The following is an 11,464-nucleotide window of genomic DNA, read 5'->3' on the forward strand; positions in this document are numbered from 1 at the left end:
ATTTGGCTGGGCCATGTGTGGAGAAATACACCAACAGGGACTCCAAGCGCTTTGAAATGCAACTCAGGAGGACCCAGTGAGGCTGGCATGAATTCAAACAGCTGCTCAGTGCTGTAGGATCCTCATCCCCGTGTGCTGCTGCCAGAATGCCAGCTCCCAGTGTCAGAGTGCATGAAGAAACCGCGTGCCCAGGTGCTCATGGCCGCAGGGCTCCCTGCAGAGCAGAGGACTGCATAAATCCCAGGCTTCACACCTCCCAGTCTCTGCATGCTGCAGGATACACAGGCCAGAGCGCTAGGCCTGGTGCATGCTCACGCCCACGTGAGAAAAGTAGGGTCCCACTCACCAGCCTGCACGACAGCCCTAGGCTGGCTAGCTCCAAAACAAAGGGGCATGGAGGAGAATATTGTCCATGGGGCTGGAGAGGGGCAAAAGGCCTCTGAGCTCAGGGTGGCTGAGCTGCGGCCCTCACTGACACCAGGGCCCAAGTCAGTGGAGTTAGGCCAGGGATGAATTTGGCCTCTGGTATGGAGCTACTTTAGGGTGTCAGCCAGAGTCTAAGTGCTGTGCTAGGGGAGTTGCCTCCCACCCCTCATGTCTGGTCCAGCCTTAAGGGACAGCTGTCTCCTGAAAGGGCCAGGACTCCTGTGCCCTGGTCCACCCCACAGTCAGCGACAGATGAATAACAGCAGGGCACAGACAGCGGAGCAATGGTCAGGCCTGGGGTGCTCAGCCCATTTATTTATGTATCTGCAGGCCACGTGGAGCAAGCCGTCAGCTCTGGCTGCGAGTGTGTGCCACTGGCCGCGGAGCGCCTCCTAACGCCACCGTCCATCTCTGCCAAGATAGTGGAACCAGCCCTTCTCCCTTGAGGCAGCGCTGCTGTGAGGGCCGACGCAGAGTGAGATTCAGACGCAGCATCGGCCTCTCTCCAAATCTCCTGGCAGGCCTCCTGGTTCCCAGCAGCGCTGCAGCTGGCGCTGGCCCCTTCCTGAGCACAGATCTCCACCCCAGCTCACAGATCAGACCTCTATCCCTGCGAGCAGCCAGAGGCATTTGGAACGGATCCGAATCCCTCAGCGGGCCTGGTCATTACACTGAGCTGGACCAAACCCCAGCCCCATCGCGGCCCAGGTGTCTTCCAGAGCCGGCTCCGAATCTTTGAGCCCCTCTCTACCCAGAATGCAAGACGAGGAGAGCGGCAGGGAAAGCACGAGAGACCCAAGGCGCTGCAAAAGTGCCAGCTGACGAAGCAGCATTTGGGAGGCAGGGCAGCAGCATCTGCAGAGTTGACACATAAAAGCGAGGCAGCCGTGATTACAGGCAGGGCTGGCGCGGGCGAAAGGGCCCTCCCCCTCCCATAAAGTTGACATTGTCTCCCATGATAACTTTTCTGCTGAGGTAGGAGACACTTTACTGCAGAGTTGCACACAGCGAGTAGCAACCCCCCCTTCCCATCCCCTCGCTCTCCAGCATCATTTACATCCTTAATTAGCTGTAATTCTGCAGTGCTCATTAGGAAAGGACTGGAAAATATCAAGGAGCCCACAAGCAGGGGGCTTCAGGGGAGAGGGATGAGGAGAGGGATGCAGGCACCGGGCCGAGCAGGAGAGGAGTCGCAAGGAACGTGTTTAACGCAGGTGGGGTCAGTGCACCAGCTGGGGAGCGCTGATCCAGGGATGGGGTTAAAGAGGCCACTCTCTGCAGCCTGGAAATGCTCAAGGCTTTTCCCGATTACACCTGCGTCAGGTTGGGAGGACTCAGACTATTGCCAGCACTGGATCAGGTCTCCTGCTGCTCTGTTCTGGGCCCCACCCGCCTAATGCCTCAAGCCACAGCCTCTTCAGCATCAACTTCAAGACCCAGCACAACCTCTCCCCTTCCTCCATCGCTGCTCTCATTTCCTCCTATGGCCTCTTCTTCCCTTCTCCCCCTCTCCTCTTCACACCCTCTCCTATGCCTCCCCTCACAGCACAGCAGCAATGGCCACCAACCTGGCTCCCTCCAGACTACAGAGGTGGGAGACGGGGGCCTCTGAATGGTGAGGCCTAGTTCTGCAGGCTCCAGTCTGGCAACTGGGACACTGCAAGTGTCACGAGACTTCGAAGTAACTTGATAACTGCAGGGTTGCAGGCCCCAACCTTCTAACAAAGGGCCTGGTCGTGCAGGCTCCCTACACATGAGACCAATGTCTGTCCTGTCACTAAACTGCTTCAGCTCGGCCATGGACAACGGGCAAACCTCAGTTATCAGTTGTGGGAGCGAACCCCTAGGAAAAGGCTAGTTTTGCAGTGCAGTCCTGGGTGTGGGTGTTAGTGTGCATGTACACACACACACACACTCTAACAGAAGAAGGCTCTCACTTGAAAGGCAGCATGGCCTAGTAGAGAGTGCACTTGATTAGGAATCGGGAACTTGGGTTCTGTTCCTGGCTCTGCTTCTCTAGTGTAAGTGCTTATATTGCCCCATTAGTGTAGTATTTACCCTCACTGTGCTTCTGGCTCCCCTCCCTTCCTTGTCTGTCTTGCCTTCTTAGTGTGGAAGCTCATTGAGGCAAGGACTGATGGTGCACGTAAAGCAGCATTCTGGGCTGCAGGTTGGCCCATGACGAACTGTGAATATTTGGGAGTGAGGGTTGGCAAAAACAACGTCCCCATTTTCACGCATCACAACTGAGAGTCTGACTGACGGCATGGGACTGCTTCTGCTCCTGAATTCGCTTGAGAATGGTTATGTGCTCACAGGCACAGTATGCATCTGAGCGCTTGTCTGGATGGAGAGCTGGTGCACAGCAAGCTGGTGTGTAAATCTATAACACACCTGAGTGCCACACACTAACCGGCCATGGGGACCCTCCTGCCATGCACTAGAAGTTCCATAATGCGTTGAAATGGGAGTAAATCAGCGTCAGCACACGTACACCATGACAGACAGCCAGAGTAAATGAAAGTGCCACAACAGCTCAACAAGCAGCCTCAGGTGAGTATATTCAGCTCCATTGTACAGGCACCTTGATAAACGGCACCTTTGCTTATCTGGCACGCTGAGCAGCAGCAGATTTGGTGTCATGCATTTCAATGGCTGAACAATGGCTAAAAGGCACACCCTGCACTCAGTCTCACTTCACCTCTTAGACTACAACCTGGCTCCCTCCAGATTGCAGGGGGCATTGGGGACATTGAATTGCGAAGCCCAGCTCTGCCAGCTCAGGGCTGGGAACTGGGACACCAGTGCAAGGGCTACGAGACTTCAACTTTACGCTACACCCATGGAACAGCCGCCATTCCAACACCAACCTTGCATTGGTACAAGAGAGAGAAATTGGCCCCAATCTGTCGCTCTGTAATAACAGCTGGCTCTAATCTAGCACTCTGCAGCCAGAGATCCCAAAGCACTTTACCAGGGAGGTAAGCCCCATTTTACACATGGGAAAAACTGAGGCCCCGAAACCAATGTCATGCAGCGACAGCGCCACTCACCTATGTACCTACTTATCTAGCTAGGCATTTCCATGGCTCCCACCACCACAGCATACAGCTGTGCCTGTGCTGGCAGTCCCTTCTGCATGCAGGATGGCTCCAGTGAAGTCAGATGGGCTCTGTGTGGGGACTAGATTCTGCCTCTATGGCTGCACTTGCAGGCTCACGGACTGTTTCTGTACCTGCATTATATAACTCCTCAACTGAGGGCTCAGACCTGCTACTGAAGTCAATGCCAAAACTCTCACAAAATCAGTGATGGAAAATCAGACCCTACTTTATTAGCACCGTCTGAGTCCAAGCCTACAAGATGCGCTGCAGCTCCCAGGAACCATGCAGCGTTCCAGCTGGGCACGGAGTTTTGGCGCTAAATGTTTTTCACTGGTGGTGTGAAAAAAAGGGCCTTTTTTCAAAAATGAACCCTTTCCCCAAACAGGGGGCAGCACTTGGCACATGCTCAGCTTTACATAGCATTTCCCATGAGCTGATCTTGGGGTTTTTTTAAACAAAAAGAAAAACAGATTTTTCAGTCAGTGAAAAACGTTGGCAATGGTGCTGATAAATATTTCTGTCAAAAATATGAAATTGTGTGAAAAACGGCAATCGGGTCATTGCGATCTCTGGGAAACAAGGACAAGGGTGACATTTCCAAATGCGTCGGGGGCCCAAGGTGGCTGAGAATCCCCACAGTGCGGTACACTCTGGCCTCGCCCCTCCCTTCCACCTGCCCCTTCCTGCCACCAGCTACCTCGTGCCATTCCCTCTATGGCAATGACTGACAGCAGGGCCAGTGCAGAGCCCATATACACCACTCTCCACCAGCCAGGGAATCCCCCCTGTGCAGAGAGATTCCCCAGAGGCCATTTCTCTCCCTTTAAGCCCCCTTAAATTTGCAAGAGGAGCACAAAGGGGTCTTAGCATAAGTGAGAATGAGGCCCATTGTTGCATGGCTGCGAGTTCCCCATCAGGCCTGGGAGTTTCGTGCATGGGCCGGCAGGTATAGTACATTGGTTCCTGCGTGTGTGAATTGCGCTGAGAGTCTGCGTGTGTGTTCTGTGTTCTCCAGGCATGTGTGATAGGCATGATCTGAGTGTCTCTGGTGACACACTGAGTGCACTAGTATAAAGGGGCGTTTGCTTTTAGATAACCCAGTGTATGGTTTCTTCAGCCTCCGCAAACCCCTTCTCTGGATCCTCTGAGGTCACTACTGGCCACATGGCCTGTATAGGCTAGTTGGAAACAAGCAGAATCCCAGGCCCAAGCCTCAAGGCCTCCTTTGCACCTGTGTAGAAGACTAATTTTAATTCCAGATTACCCTTTACTCCTCCTCCTTTTGTTTTAATGCTGTGGATCATGTCCCTGCACCTGGCTGGGATGCCTGCACTGAAGTCCATGGAGAGTCCTTGGCAGGGGTGTTAGTGCCATTAGACAAAACCCACCTTCTCCTGAAAGCCTGACCCCCAGCTGGTGGCATGGGAGCACACAGCGTTATTGCTAAGCCATTCGTCCAGCCCGCTTCTGGCGTGAGCTCTCCAGAGGGTCTGTGAGTGAAGCACTGCCCTGATGTGACTATGCAGAGGAGATGGGGGCAGAGACAGGCAAGTGGTACCAGTTACACATCCAACAATGGAGCCAACCTGCTGGCACAGGGAAGGATGGCTCATGGTGGATTGGGTATGGGAAGCAGGGATGTGTTGTTGGGTCCTCCTTGCAGCTTCTTCCAAGCAGGGAGAACTGGAGGTCCTGGTGATGTCAAGGAATTAAGACGTGATTGGAATACCAGAGACTTGGTGGGATAACTCACATGACTGGAGTACTGTCATGGATGGTTATAAACTGTTCAGGAAGGACAGGCAGGACAGAAAAGGTGGGGGAGTAGCACTGTATGTAAGGGAGCAGTATGACTGCTCAGAGCTCCGGTACGAAACTGCAGAAAAACCTGAGTGTCTCTGGATTAAGTTTAGAAGTGTGAGCAACAAGAGTGATGTAGTGGTGGGAATCTGCTATAGACCACCGGACCAGGGGGATGAGGTGGATGAGGCTTTCTTCCGGCGACTCGCAGAAGCTACTAGATCGCACACCCTGGTTCTCATGGGTGACTTTAATTTTCCTGATATCTGCTGGGAGAGCAATACAGTGATGCATAGACAATCCAGGAAGTTTTTGGAAAATGTAAGGGACAATTTCCTGGTGCAAGTGCTAGACGAGCCAACTGGGGGGGAGCTTTTTTTGACCTGCTGCTCACAAACCGGGAAGAATTAGTGGGGGAAGCAAAAGTGGATGGGAATCTGGGAGGCAGTGACCATGAGTTGGTTGAGTTCAGGATCCTGACACAGGGAAGAAAGGTAAGCAGCAGGATACGGACCCTGGACTTCAAGAAAGCAGACTTCGACTCCCTCAGGGAACGGATGGGTAGGATCCCCTGGGGGACTAACATGAAGGGGAAAGGAGTCCAGGAGAGCTGGCTGTATTTCAAGGAATCCCTGTTGAGGTTACAGGGACAAACCATCCCGATGTGTAGAAAGAAGAGTAAATATGGCAGGCGACCAGCTTGGCTTAACGGTGAAATCCTAGCAGATCTTAAACATAAAAAAGAAGCTTACAAGAAGTGGAAGGTTGGACATATGACCAGGGAAGAGTATAAAAATATTGCTCGGGCATGTAGGAATGAAATCAGGAGGGCCAAATCGCACCTGGAGCTGCAGCTAGCAAGAGATGTCAAGAGTAACAAGAAGGGTTTCTTCAGGTATGTTGGCAACAAGAAGAAAGCCAAGGAAAGTGTGGGCCCCTTACTGAATGAGGGAGGCAACCTAGTGACAGAGGATGTGGAAAAAGCTAATGTACTCAATGCTTTTTTTGCCTCTGTCTTCACGAACAAGGTCAGCTCCCAGACTGCTGCACTGGGCATCACAGCATGGGGAGTAGATGGCCAGCCCTCTGTGGAGAAAGAGGTGGTTCGGGACTATTTAGAAAAGCTGGACGTGCACAAGTCCATGGGGCCGGACGCGTTGCATCCGAGAGTGCTAAAGGAATTGGCGGCTGTGATTGCAGAGCCATTGGCCATTATCTTTGAAAACTCATGGCGAACGGGGGAAGTCCCAGATGACTGGAAAAAGGCTCATGTAGTGCCAATCTTTTAAAAAGGGAAGAAGGAGGATCCTGGGAACTACAGGCCAGTCAGCCTCACCTCAGTCCCCGGAAAAATCATGGAGCAGGTCCTCAAGGAATCAATCCTGAAGCACTTACATGAGAGGAAAGTGATCAGGAACAGTCAGCATGGATTCACCAAGGGAAGGTCATGCCTGACTAATCTAATTGCCTTCTATGATGAGAATACTGGTTCTGTGGATGAAGGGAAAGCAGCGGATGTATTGTTTCTTGACTTTAGCAAAGCTTTTGACATGGTCTCCCACAGTATTCTTGTCAGCAAGTTAAAGAAGTATGGGCTGGATGAATGCACTATAAGGTGGGTAGAGAGTTGGCTAGATTGTCGGGCTCAACGGGTAGTGATCAATGGCTCCAGGTCTAGTTGGCAGCCGGTGTCAAGTGGAGTGCCCCAGGGGTCGGTCCTGGGGCCGGTTTTGTTCAATATCTTCATAAATGATCTGGAGGATGGTGTGGATTGCACTCTCAGCAAATTTGCGGATGATACTAAACTAGGAGGAGTGGTAGATATGCTGGAGGGCAGGGATAGGATACAGAGGGACCTAGACGAATTGGAGGATTGGGCCAAAAGAAATCTGATGAGGTTCAATAAGGATAAGTGCAGGGTCCTGCACTTAGGATGGAAGAACCCAATGCACCGCTACAGACTAGGGACCGAATGGCTAGGCAGCAGTTCTGCGGAAAAGGACCTAGGGGTTACAGTGGACGAGAAGCTGGATATGAGTCAGCAGAGTGCCCTTGTTGCCAAGAAGGCCAATGGCATTTTGGGATGTATAAGTAGGGGCATAGCGAGCAGATCGAGGGACGTGATCGTCCCCCTCTATTCGACATTGGTGAGGCCTCATCTGGAGTACTGTGTCCAGTTTTGGGCCCCACACTACAAGAAGGATGTGGATAAATTGGAGAGAGTCCAGCAAAGGGCAACAAAAATGATTAGGGGTCTGGAACACATGACTTATGAGGAGAGGCTGAGGGAACTGGGATTGTTTAGTCTGCAGAAGAGAAGAATGAGGGGGGATTTGATAGCTGCTTTCAACTACCTGAGAGGTGGTTCCAGAGAGGATGGTTCTAGACTATTATCAGTGGTAGAAGAGGACAGGACAAGGAGTAATGGTCTCAAGTTGCAGTGGGGGAGATTTAGGTTGGATATTAGGAAAAACTTTTTCACTAGAAGGATGGTGAAACACTGGAATGCCTTACCTAGGGAGGTGGTAGAATCTCCTTCCTTAGAAGTTTTTAAGGTCAGGCTTGACAAAGCCCTGGCTGGGATGATTTAATTGGGGATTGGTCCTGCTTTGAGCAGGGGGTTGGACTAGATGACCTCCTGAGGTCCCTTCCAACCCTGATATTCTATGATTCTATGATTCTTTGGTCGCATCCTGGGTGCTAGTTGGATGGGGGCTTGATCAGACCTTAGACCTGACCCAGCTGGCACGCACTTCAGAGTGGAAGATCCTTCGGAGTGGAAGATCCTGCTCTGTTATGTATCAGGAGGAGGGTCGGGGAATGAAAAGGCTCCCTTTGGCCCATCTCTCCTGCCTAGCTCATCGATGCAAAGCCCAGCTCACAGCTGGGGCTCCAGTTTCATACACTTGAGTGTGGCCGTCTGCCAGTCCTCACTCCTGGCAGCTATTTATTTCATTTAGAATGTCTAAAATGTATCCACCATCATCGTCTGAACACACCCAGCCATCATAAATCCAACAGACTCAGCCCAGCTGTAATCCATACACCTGGCCTGGCCCAGTCTGAACCCCCATCTCCTCCTCTCTCCCACCCCAGCCTCATGTGCCAGAGCCCAAGGAAATAGATGGGCCGTAGACTGAGCCCTCAAACTAAAAGTCAAAAGCCTTGGGCTCCCTTGGCCCAATCCGGAGGTGAAGAGAGGCTGAGTATATAATAACATATATGAAAAAAGTACAGAATTTTTCATCCCAAGGCAGAGGAGCGTTATCATCCCTTTTATAGAAGGGAAAGTGAGGTACAGATAAGTTAAAAGAAAAGGAGTACTTGTGGCACCTTAGAGACTAACCAATTTATTTGAGCATAAGCTTTCGTGAGTTATGGCTATAGCTCACGAAAGCTTATGCTCAAATAAATTGGTTAGTCTCTAAGGTGCCACAAGTACTCCTTTTCTTTTTGCGAATACAGACTAACAGGGCTGCTACTCTGAAACAGATAAGTTAAGTGGCTTGTATACAGTCACACAGCAAGTTAACAACAGCATTGGGAATAGAACGCAGGATTTCAGTCTCTTAGTTGAAAGCCCTGTCATGGCACCACCCAGGAAGACCTCCACATTGGCTTGATCCACGCTTCAGCATCTCTGATTCCGCCATGTGGCATGTGTACAGTAGTGGGCAGCATGCATGTACTGTGTAGTACCCTGTGTGATCGAGGATGTATGTACTCATATGTATGCATGGAGGTACATACATCTGGCTGTGCGCACATGCAAATCAGCACAGGTAGGCAGCTAGGTGTTGTGTATATAGATATGCAAATGTGTTTACATGTGCCTGTGTGAACCGGAGTGTTGCGGTGTGTGCATATATGTGTCTGAGTGTGCCCACGTTTGTTCATCCATGCATGCTGGGAAAGTGCATGCAAGTTTGTGGGTCATTGTCCAAGTGCTCAAGATATGTGACCAGAGGGTATACTTTCAGTGCAATGCATATACTGCCAACAAGAAACAAAACTGTTGTCTGTAACTCCTGTGTATCACCCCGAGAATTTAACACCAAGAAAGCATGCCAGAAGACTTCTGTGTGACTCAAAATATGGTAATTTGGGGAAAAGGTTTAATTGGTGAGAAGAGAAAGCTAGTATAATTTAGAGTTATTTAGCTGACTGTATAGAATCATTCTGTGCTCCTACTTTTCAGGTCCTCTTTCTATTAACAGCAACCTTCTCCCCCTCCCTCTGCCCACCCTCTCTCTCCCTTTGGCTTTCATATAGGACTGGTGTATCTGCAAATTAAGTCACAGCTAGCATTTCTGACATCACTGCTACAGTAGTTCCTGCCTGGAGAAGCTGGGACTAAAATAGCTATGAATCCACTGACCCTGTGCTACAAAACCAGTCCATACAGCGCCTCCAGCTGGGACTGCAGGAGCAAGGAGCTCTCCTACAGCCTGTGCCTGTACACTATTTCATACAGCGCCTCCTGCTGGACTGTAGTAGCAGCAAATGCCCCTTCCTCCATGTTTGCCATTCCTTCTGACAATGACTCAGACTCCAGGAGCATGAGAGAGACTGATAGGAAGGAAAAGAGGCCGATGAAAAGTAAACTCACACTACATAAATTCTTCAATGATTTTTTATAAGGACACAACATTGTAACGACTTGCCAAGAACAACACCGAAATAATTCCAAGGTTTGCCATTTGTTTGTAAAGCGAATATTAAAAGTGCAGGCAGCAGCCTTCTGGGGTTCCCCTGGGAACTGTTAGTGTCCGCAGTAACGAGGTCATTCCTTTTTTATTAGGAGAAGAGTTTCTCTAAAGTTAAATGTGCTGACAGCCTCTTGCCTTTGATGTTGGGTTTCACCTCGGTCCCTCCTGCATTAATTGCCACTCCTCCCTCGCAGACACAGCCCTGGGAAACAAGCTCCTTTCTGTCTTACCCACTTGTTTGTTTAGATGCCTGATAGGAGGCTCTCTGTGAAAGGGGGAGCACATGAAGGTGGGTTCGAGTTTCAATGGACGGTGGAGATGTGAGAGATTGGGTTGCTGTAATTAAGTCAGTCCTCAGGCTCCCCGCACTGTTAGCACAATGACCTGAGAGATAAATACATGGACAGCATCCAGAAAGCCCCAGTCAGAGCTGTGCTAAGTTGCCTGACACCATCATGAATTCCCCAGACCCGTTGCCCCAAAGCCTGGCCTGAAAAGGACACCCTCTCTTGGAGTGGGAGAGGAACTTCCATCTCCATGCCTACTCCCACCAGAGCTTTCTTCTCTACTGAGCCACTCATGAATCCCCCACTCCTGATCTGGAAAAAAAGCCTGGAAGAAACAAAGAATTCAGCCTCCATGTTGACTCCCCGCATTACTCCCCAGTGTTCAATTGAATTAAAGGAGCATTCTCAACCCAGTCACCTCAGGGTACGTCTTCACTACAGTGGCATAGCTACAGAGCTGCATTTGTACTGTAGATGCTACCTACATCAACGGAGGGGTTTTTTTTCATTGATATAGTTTTTCCACCTCTCCGAAAGGTGGTAACCAGGTCAATGGAAGAATTCTTCTGTTGACCTAGCTGTGTCTACAGTGGGGGTTATATTGACTTCACCGTGTTGCAGGGTGTGAAATTTTCACAGCCCTTAGCGATATAGCTTAGTTGACCTTAGTTTTAAGTGTAGACCAGGCCTCAACATCTTTGGTTAGCTTCTTGGGAGCAACTTCCACTCTGTCCAGCAGACCTTTGGGTTCTTGGATACTAGCGAAGTTGGGAGGGCCCCGAGGAGGTTCAGATCTCCCCAATCACATTCCACTCACTTCTGCATCACTCAGTATTTTTTGATCTTTGTAAAGGAAGCAAGGGCTGGTGGTCAAAGCACTGGCTTGGAACCCAGGAGCTCTGGATTCAATCCCTGACTCTGTGCCATCTTTGGCAAGTCAGCTAAGCTCTCTGCCTCATCCCAGTCTATAAAATGAGGGAAAAAATCCTTCCTTTTCCCCATTTCACCCTCTGTCATCTTCTCTGTTTAGACCCTGAGCAATCTGGGGCAATGACTGACACTCTGCCTATGCACAGCCCTTAGGGGACCCTGATCTCAGCTGGGGCCTCTCTTCACTTTTGAAATACAAAGAGACTAG

General features: G+C 50.5%; 1 long non-coding RNA gene across 1 annotated transcript in view; it reads right to left on the reverse strand.

The window, feature by feature from the left end:
- The window catches only part of LOC122466576, a 45,178-nt gene that overhangs the window by 32,690 nt on the left and 1,024 nt on the right, over positions 1-11,464 (reverse strand). The window lies entirely within an intron of this gene.

This window comes from Chelonia mydas, chromosome 7 (genome assembly GCF_015237465.2).
Source record: "Chelonia mydas isolate rCheMyd1 chromosome 7, rCheMyd1.pri.v2, whole genome shotgun sequence".
Classification (NCBI taxonomy): Eukaryota; Metazoa; Chordata; order Testudines; family Cheloniidae; genus Chelonia; species Chelonia mydas.